Source organism: Anabrus simplex, chromosome 5 (genome assembly GCF_040414725.1).
Source record: "Anabrus simplex isolate iqAnaSimp1 chromosome 5, ASM4041472v1, whole genome shotgun sequence".
Lineage (NCBI taxonomy): Eukaryota > Metazoa > Arthropoda > Insecta > Orthoptera > Tettigoniidae > Anabrus > Anabrus simplex.
Genome location: NC_090269.1, coordinates 112,482,325 through 112,492,860, shown reverse-complemented (window position 1 = coordinate 112,492,860; position 10,536 = coordinate 112,482,325).

The following is a 10,536-nucleotide window of genomic DNA, read 5'->3' as shown; positions in this document are numbered from 1 at the left end:
AACTTCACACAAAAATACACGTGCTCTTATGACAGAATCAGTACCGTTCAGGTCTATCCGCTAGAGTGTGCTCCAATAGCTGTCCCTCGATATCTCGCTCAGTGTCGTGTATTGTCTCTACTGTATTTGTTCGAACCTGAGACGGGGAAGATGTGATTTCCTACATATGCAACCCCCATTACACGTGAGTGGAACGTGTTATCTAAAATGCCCGACTTTGCTCCAATTATTCTTTCAGCAGGGCTGATGACCAACGCTCACGAGACCGATTCTCGTGTAGAGGTGGGGACGGAGCGAGTAATACTGATGAGTAATCCGGTTGTAGCGGTAGAGCGCACCACCGATCCCCTCCGCTTACAACTGCGAGTACTCGCGGAGGACCTGAGCACAGTGTAGCGCACAACACACGTACGAAAGTACCTGTATTCAATCTGTGTTGTTTCGAATGTACGTATATATTTCCTACGCTTGTTATGTTTTGTAGATAATGTAAAGTCTGTTAGATTATATTTGTGGTGTTAGTGTGATATTTAAACATATTCGTAGATAGTAGTTATATTTTTATAACATTTAAAGGAATTTAAAGAAATTTTTACAGAAAGTTGTTCCACAATGGCCACGAAAACCGTCGGATGCCTGGCAGTTTTTTGACATCACTGACAATAGGAAACACGCAAAATGCAAATTTTGTGGCCGCACATACGCGACGGGTGGTGGCACATCAAATATAATATAACTGTATTTATAGAAGCATTCTACTGATAGCTGTTTGGCATTGGGACGTGTAGTAGTATGTTGTCAGATATGTTTTGTAATCACATTTGCAAAGAAGGACATTCCAGTCAACGTTCATTTACGTAATTACTTTTGTCATCCTGTAGATGAAATTATGTCAGTGTTTTTCATTATATTCTGATAAGATTCTTTATACTCAGGTTATTCTTCTCATTAACAGTGTACCGTATCACATGAACTTACGAAATAATTGTTAATACATTACTTTTCTGTTAACTTCCAATCCCCTTGTATACAAACCCTTTCGGTAGGTATGCGCCATACTTTGTTTCACTATTCGAATGAGTTAACTATACGAGTAACTAACATTTATTCCACATACTACCTCCTACTCCCTAGCAGTTACGTATATAACAATTATAGTGAATATATATGCAGTTATTTACAGTTGTTACGTTGTGAGAGAAGGGTAGTAATAGAGGGATGCAATACCTTCGCAGTGCATACCTATAACCTGTTTAAACGTCCCGCGTCAGGACATTCACTCGGTACTACCGGGTGATGACGTCACAACTGCTCCGCTCCGTCCACAGCTCTATTCTCGTGTGCTGCGACCTGTGCGACGTCCCAGTAACTACAAGTGCAAGCTTGATAATTGTCATCAGTTCTCATATGGAGACGTGTGTGACGGTAAATTTTGTTAAAAGCCCAGGATAGCACTGCATGTTGAACTATGAACTCCTTAATACCGTTAACGAAAGTGAAGACAGAATGCCAGTATCTGTCCACGAGTCATGTCAGGTGGAGTTCTTAGCCGAATAACCCGTATAATTTGTTAAAAAGTATTATTAGGATGTAACCTACCTCTCAATCGTCTTGTGATTCAGACCGGGCCAGAGATGTTCTGTGTCTATTCCTCTTCATTTAAATTGTGTGTTTTTAAGTATCCGATCATCCCAGAAGTATTTTTACCGACGAATTTCACTTCTGAATAAGCAACACAGCGGGCTGTGCTATGTGAGCTCTTCAAAATAACCGACATCCACGACTTACGTTGCGTTTCGGACATCGTCTTCAAGTTGTCGTAGTTTAGATTACACATTCCACTCATGCGTAATGGTGGCTGCATATGCAACAAGGCGCATCATGCCTCGTCGAGTTTGAATAATGCACGCGTCTAGTATCCAGGTACATGTATCTACAGTAGCCGTCAGGTTCTGTACTTAAACCACTCATTCGTGTACCTACCAGCGCATACAATGCCAGAATTCGTATCCTTTATAATTATGTTATAGTGCGTCAAAATAGACCTCGGTAAAAATGAACGCCTTAGTCGCTTGTTGACACGTATTTACGAAATTGAGAAGGCCTGTAGTTGGCTAGCATACTCGGCTCAAACATTCAGCTCCGACTACCTGCAGGCCTACGACACGCTGATCGCCGCACAATCCGAGATCTCTCGAAATAGTACTTGCGTTAGTCTCGATAAATCCCGAGACCTCGTCTCAGACTGCCCATCACTATTGCTAACACATTTCCACACTGCAAACTTCTATTCTCCCCTTGCTTTAGTTTCAGTTTCTTGGGACATTTGAATTCAACTAGCCAGTCCTTTCTGTTGGTATTTACAGCAGTAGCGTAGCCAGGATCGGCCAATGGGGGGGGTTACAGTTACAAAATTAAGATATAACATAATGAAAGTGCTTGTGCGTGTCTGGTACGCGCATGCATGACTGTCATAAGGATACTGATACAAGAGTGAATTACTGTATGTGATATTCAGATTGCAATACACTACAAAATTCTTACTTTAAAATACAGAACAAGAACAATATGATAGAGGTCAGCAGGGTTATCTCAAACGGTATGTTCAGTTTACAATCTAAAATCTAATTTTCGAGGCTTCCTAGAAAATAAATTTAACACATCTGTTGGTTTTACAACTATGTCTCTGTGAATGTTCAAGGGAGCCAACCCGTTGAGTCGACTTTCACTTGTGGTATTTCTGAGGTAGGTTTTAAGGCGTCTTAATGTTGAAAATGATCGCTCACTGGCTGCAGTGGTGACAGGTAGGGTGGCAAACACTCTCAACAAGCAGTAGATTGCAGGGAGTTTATCTTGATCACATAAAAGAAGTTTATTGTTTACTGTCAGTTTCTATTTATTTTCTTTTTGTGAAAGTTCAATGGGGGGGGGTTCTAACCCCCCCCCCCTGGTTACGCCCCTGATTTACAGTACCATATGCATACAAAGTGCGTTCCATAAATAATGCGACCAAATTCATTTAATGATTATATTCGTACAAATAATCAAAAATCTTCAAAATAGCACCCGCTTGCGTCGATACACTTCTGGAGGCGGTGTTTCCATGCCTGAAGGCCTTTTCCGGAATGTCCTTTAGAGCCGATGTAATATGCGCCTGGATTCTTTCAATCGTGTCCCAATGTTTTCCTTTCAAGACTCCTTTTAACCGAGGAAACAAAAAAAAAAAAAAAAAAAAGAAAGAAAAAAGTCAGCGTGAGCCAGGTCAGGACTGTAGGGAGGCTGGGGAGCCGATGGGGTGTTGGTCCTGGCCAGGAAGTCGTTGACAATGAAGGCGCTGTGACTCGGTGCGTTGTCGTGATGAACTTTCCACGTGTCCTTGATGTCGCTTCGGCAGCGCAAGACCCTCCTTTTCAGTCTTTTGAGCACCTGCTTGTTGCTTTTGCCATGTTTAGAGTTTGTGCTATCAATTGAAGGCTCAGCCGTCTGTCAGAGTTCAAACAATCGCGCACACGCGTCACATTTTCGTCGACTCGTGAGGTTGATGGCCGTCCACTGCGAGGTTCGTCGGTGATCATCTCTCGGCCCTCCATGAACGACTTGTGGCATCGGAAAACTTGTGATTTGGACAAGCAATCAGTCCCAAAGGCCTGCTGAAGTAATGGAAGCGTTTCGGTGGCGGACTTCCCAAGTTTAACGCAAAATTTGATAGCGTACCGTTGCTCTACAGAACGATCCATTGTGCCGTGTCACATGAACTGAAACCCGTCCACCTAGCCCACACGCTGCCGTGTACAGTTGCGTCAGAAAAAAATTGGTCGCATCACTTATGGAACGCACCTTGTAAGTGCCTAGGATATTGAGTTCATTCACAAGTCGTAACAGATGTGAAAAAGTTATCAAAGTATACATGATAGTTTTTCATTAGATTTAGCACAATTTGTTCCCCCCAGTAAAAAGTCCTTGTAGCGATTTTACTCGTTTCCCAAGTAAACAGTAGCCTCCACAGCATAGCCCTCAGGTGTTGCCGAGGTCCAATGCCCGAAACAAAATTAGCTGGGAGACTGCTTATTTGGTTTACGTCGCATCGACACAGATTGGGCTTATGGCGATGATGGGATAGGAAAGGCCTAGGAATGGGAAGGAAGCGGCTGTGGCCTTAAGGTACAGCCCCAGCATTTGTCTGGTGTGAAAATGGGAAACCACCTTCAGGGCTGCCGACAGTGGGGTTCGAACCCACTATCTCCCGGATGCAAGCTCACAGCTGCGCGCCCCTAACCACACAGCCAACCACCCGGTGGCTGGGAGATTGAAACTAATATTTTTCCAAGCAGGCCTAATAGTTTGAGAGACAGTACCTGAATGAGCATCTCCCGTCCCATCAAATGCATTTTGAGATTCTTCAGGTTCATCTTCTGCGCCAACTGCTTCCACATTACTTTCACTATCCTCACTACAAATTTAAAGCTCATTATCACTGCATTCGTCAACAAACTGATATAATTCTTCACGAATATAGTCTTCATTCAACTCGCTATATGCAGCCATGTTGTGTTTACATTCAGTCAGCTGTCCGTTCTCTCCAAGATAACCTATACGAACAGGCAGTATTTTAGCAAGCTGTGCAGGTCATTCGCATCTAGGAAGCGTATAGAATTCATCATGCCGAGAAGTATGTTTGATCCACAGATGGCAGAGGAAAACGGTTTGAAACTCGAGGACGCTCTACTATGCAAACCGCGAGAGAAGACTTGCGAGTCCGGTATGCTGTACCACGCAATCCGCAGGAAAGAGTTAACATAAATTTTTAACGCTAAATGTTACTACAGAGTTGATTCATTGAATATTTATCACTAACCCTTACATTGAGAGCTTCGAAAGTTTTACTGAAAATCAACAGATGGTTAATCTGGCATAGTTAAGGAGTATCCTGTATCCATAATTTTCCTGACTGCCATCCGTCTGCTGTAGTAATTAAATTGTGCTATTTTACACTTGTATGTCCTCCTCATATCGCACATAATGTACCTTCAGAAGTTTGCTATAAGTTTCAAGAGCTCGTATGGTTGATGCTGTTGATTTTTACGATTCCCGAGGATTTTGTAATAACGTGGCGTGATTCAAGAAACGTTACAAAATCACTGAAATGTACCGGAGTTAAGAGACTTCTAAATTACTGCAAATACCTCAAAAACTTTTATTCTGAGGAGACTGTCTCTCACAATTGGGAACATGCATAATTTTCAAAAATATTGTTTTTGAGAAGTACACCAATGAAATAGTACGTAAACGTATTACATTGTGGTATGTTGCCTTGTTTTCTACCATTAAAAAAATGTTTAATAGTGCCTTTCCGCAAGGCGAGTGAAACGGCCTCTGACGTAAGCGGCGCGCTGTGACGTCACGATCCAGTACCGCATGGAGCTCTACCAGCCGTTGTGCATCAGCCGTTGCTAAAAGCCGATTGTTTATTATTCATGATCGCGAGTATCTTCGAAATGACAGAAGAAAGGTTCGAAACAGCACAGTCAGACAATCTACCATGTGTAGATGTCATCATTCTTGAAAAATGTGACTTTTGTGGCCGCAGAAATTCGCGGATAACAAGCAAGTTTGTAAGTGGCGTCTTTTATATACGTGCAATGTACTGTAACCCATAGTATTAGGATAACAACGAACCTGGATAGATATCACATCACTTTCAACATTTCCTTCTAGACTGATTCCCCTATTAAAGAATAACATTACATTTTCGGGCTTTCAGCATTAGTAAAGTAAGAAATCGGATTTCAGCACTAACATAAACATATAGGTAGCATTATAGTACTAGTCCGCTTCTGTGGTGTAGTGGTTAATGTGTGCCACTCCCGGAGGCCCGGTTTCGATTCCCGGCTCTGCCATGAAAGTTGAAAACAAACAGTACGAGGACTGGAACGGGGTCTACTCAGCCTCGGGAGGTCAACTGAGTAGAAGGGTTTCGAATCCCACCTCAGCTATCCTCGAAGTGGTTTTTCGTATTTTCCTACTTCTCCTCCAGGCACATAAGGCCACAGCCGTTTCCTTCCCTCTTCCTTGTCTATCCCTTCCGATCCTCCCATCCTCCAACAAGGCCCCTGTTGAGCATAACAGGTGAGGCCGCCTGGGCGAGGTAATGGCCCTCCTCACCAGTTTCATCACCATACTCAAAGTCTCAACGTTCCAGGACACTGCCCTTGAAGTGGTAGAGGTGAAATCCCGCTGAGTCCGAGAGAAAACCAACCCTGAAGGATAAACTGATTAAGAAAGAAAGAAAGAAAGAAGGAAAGAAAGAAAGATCATAGTACTATAGGGCTATAATCTATCATTCCCAAAAAAATATATATTTATGGTTGGGACAACTGGCCTACCCACTTCCAGGGCCCATGAAAGAGAATTAAATATCTTTGTGGAGGGAAAAAGTTAAACATGATAAAGATAAATATGACTTCATCTAGTTTTCACAAGTCGGGCTGAGTGGTTCAGACTGTTGAGGTGCTGGCCTTCTGACCCCAACTTGGTTCAGTCCGGTGGTAGTTGAAGGTGCTCAAATACGTCAGCCTCGTGTCGGTAGATTTACTGGCACGTAAAAGAACTCCTGCAGGACTAAATTCCTGCACATCGGCGTCTCCAAAAATCGTAGAAGTAGTTAGCGGGGCGTGAAGCCAATAACATTAATTACATTTGGCTTTTAACAAGCTGAACATATCAGGAAAGAAAGTGTCCTGGTGACATTTTAGTCGCTCAATACAGGAATGTCTTTGGGTGCTGTGACTTTTACTTTTTTTTTGCTTTACGTCACACCGTCACATATAGGTCTTATGGCGACGATGGGACAGGAAAGGCATAGGAATGGGAACAAAACGGCTGTGGCCTTAGGTACAGCCTCAGCATTTGCCTGGTGTGAAAATGGGAAACCACGGAAAACCATCTTCAGGGCTGCCGGCAGTGGGGTTCAAAACCCACTATCTCCCGGATGCGAGCTCACAGCTGCGCGCTCCTAACCGCACGGCCAACTCGCGCGGTATTTTTACCCTTCGGTTTATTGACTTGGCTTGTATAACCTAAAACTTAGGCTAAGTTGGATAATATTTTAAACACCTACATCACTATTTTCACCTGTGTGCAATTATGTTATTTATTTCATTAATATTATGATAATTATTATAATTGAGCATTGTTAACTTATAAGACCCCAACAGACAAGCATTGGTTTTGTGTAGAGTTATACATTTGTTAAATTCACGTTGTTTCCTTTCATGATATACACGCCTATTCTTTGTTACATTATAGAGTATTTAGATATAGCCTAAATTTCTTTACCAATTAAGCTCTTCAATAAAGACATACATAACTGTCCCATGCCAAGATATATTGGTAGAATTTGTTTGGTATGGTATGCGATGTGCTATTGCACATCGGAACTCTACACCATTTATAAGTTTTCTGCCTCACTGTCTGCGCAGGATTCATTTTAAGTCTAAAATATACTACTCAGATTATTATCCAATGTATAGACCTCGAATTTAACCATACTAGACACTAACGTAAAGTAGAAATACGCGAAGTGTATCCTACTTCTCACAGCACACTATGTGTTATTTCGTCTGCTAATTCAGTCAACCTGTACGATGACGTCAGACCAATGAGATCGCGTGCTTGCGTGACGTGACATTTTCGTAGATTTTTATCACGTTTGGAGTTATTATTTGTACATTCTGATCACATTTTTGAATTCTGCATGAAATTTTGAATCAGATTAGCATATTTTTAATTAAAACCCCGGATCATGCATGTTCCCTATTCCAGTAACAGACAGTTCAGGATGGTTTTCTCTGGAACATTTTGAATTTGGTGGGAGGTTATCTCCTAAAGTTTGAGTGACTACTTTCCTGTTTGAAAGATATGCTTGAATTTTGACAAATCATACCTACCTGCTAACAGAAGAACGCTATAGAGAGTGCGGCTTAAGTCAGTTAACCACTGCAAACTGCTGATGGTAAAATTTAAGCTAATTAAATAACTGTGGAAATTTGTTTATAAGTAGTGGCAGAAATGGTTTGTTATTTATGCACTCATTGTTAGCACGATAAGCTTACATTATAAACAGAAAATTATCCGTAGAACAGCACTTTTCAAAGAAGACATCTGCAAATTATATCGGAGGTTTCGACAGGTTCAGTAGCTGACTTACCACGAAGTGGCTGACCAAAACCTTTAGGTCGCTACACAGGCAATCAAATTGCCCATAAAACAAGAGCTTCTACGAAACTACAACTTTCTGATAGAAGTGTCAGAAGAATGTTAAAATGTTACATCTGAAGCCTTACAAAGCTTACATTGCTACAAATACTAAACGAGGATGAAGACAATTTTGAGTAGTATGTGATCCTAACTTTTAGAAAACAATTTTGTGACCTAGTGGAACATGATTAATATTAAACGAAAGCGTTAAACATTACTGCATGTAGGCCTACTGGGCTTCTGAAAATCGGTTTGTAATTGAGGAAATACATTTTCTTGGAATAACACTTTGGGCAGGTATATGCAGCAAGTGATAGGGCCTTATCTCGTCAATGGGAGCATGAGTGCGAAAAGGCACTTCAAATGTTAAGAATTTATTTAACATTTGAAGCTGTACGTGACAAATCCATCGTACTACGGATTAAGAGCCTGAACTTTTGAATAGTGGAGAGGAAGGCAAGGTAAAATCAACTGGCACTGACATCACGTCATGCAATTTTTCCATGTGGGGGATACTGACGGACAAAGTTTCAGATACAAAGAGACTAAATCTACAGCATTTAAGGGATTTGACTGAACAAGAATTTGAAAACAAGTTTGGTAATAATGTTGGACTTGTGGAACGAGATACATAACTCACAGAACGATTTCTGCAATGTTTAGATAATAATGGAGCCCACTTCAAACAATTTCTGTATGTTAACCATTTTTTTTTGTACAAACCATGAATGCTACACTACACATTTTCCACCATCTGACATATGCTGCACCCTGTATGAAGTCCAGATAAGCTTGGACAGGCTACAATAGGTTTAAGGTATTTAATTTGCTCTGTTGTAATGGAGAATTATCTTTGTTTCATTGATATTACTTTTAAGTTAGTCAGTCTGTCGAAGCATGACACGTAACGCCCAGAACGTCACACATTAAGCTTTTCAAAACATCATGCATTTATTTTCAAACGTATGTTTGTTTGTCCAACCCTTATCCCGTTTCTCTACGGGGTCGGGTGTGAGGAGATGAATCTGTTGTGGCGGTTTTTTATGACTGAATGCTCTTCCCGACGTCAACCTCAGAGGAGTTAACGAGATGAAAGGAATGACGTGATAAGATAGTAGGAAGGAAGAGGGTGAAACCAGGTGCCAGCACACAGCCTACTCCTGTTGAATAGCACCAGATGGTCTGTTAAACACCCCCATCTGATGGAGAGGTTTGGAATTTAATCCAGGCTTTTGGCATGCAATCTAGTGATTAGAAATTGTTCCCCCCCCCACAACATTCTGATGGTGAATTTTTTCGACCAATGGACTCAAACTGGCTAACCACGGTGTCGGAGCACTTAGAATTCAATGCCTTAACGATCATGACCACCAGGCGGGCTCATCATGCATTTCTTTTCAAATACACATATATAAAGACAAATAGGCTATACCAACGCATCACCTCAATCTGCACAGCAGATTTCTGCCCCACCGTTTTCCTTTACAGACATGTGATATCAGAGTTGTATTCAAGTTTAATACAAAAAACTTTCCCAATCTCTTGAAATACCAATAATAGAATACAACATTCATATAATATGCCATGTATGTTGGGTATTCAGCCCAAGGGCTGGTTTGATCCTCTACAACTCCACCAAAAGCTGTCATAGATAGCCTAGGTGTCACTGAAGAGGCATACTAGGGAAATGAGTGAGGTAGTTTCCAGTTGCTTTCCTCAATGAGCCAGAAGTTGCTATTACATATCAGTCTGCTGAGCCCACTGAAATGCATGCACCAACCGACCCTATGAGCGATATTTTCACACCATTCAAAACAGGGACTGGCTGCATAAGGAACGGTATTACTAGAATTGCTCATGCCTCAGTCACTTTCATATTGTCGAAGTCAAGGAAGAGACTGAAACAGGTCAATGAAGTAACAAATTATTCTAGCCCATACCAGTAGACATAGTGCACGGTGAACACTACATCCTGCCAGTACTAGATCAATATATCAGCCATTCACAACAAGTTTATGCAAAAGTGATCTGATAGAATCTGAGGATATTCTAGAACAAAACATGTTCTGTTATTGAAGTGTTCTTTTAAGTTATATCGGGTGTTTCGAGACTGCTTTTAAGTTGTATTAACTGAGTCGACACTGAAAACATTTGTTCCATTAGTGAAACACTGAAGAACCATACGGAAGAAATACAGTTAACTATGGGAAGCATCCAATGGTTTTAGCAACAACGAAATAAAATTTATAAAATGCATCATTAGCAAGCATAGCCTATGTT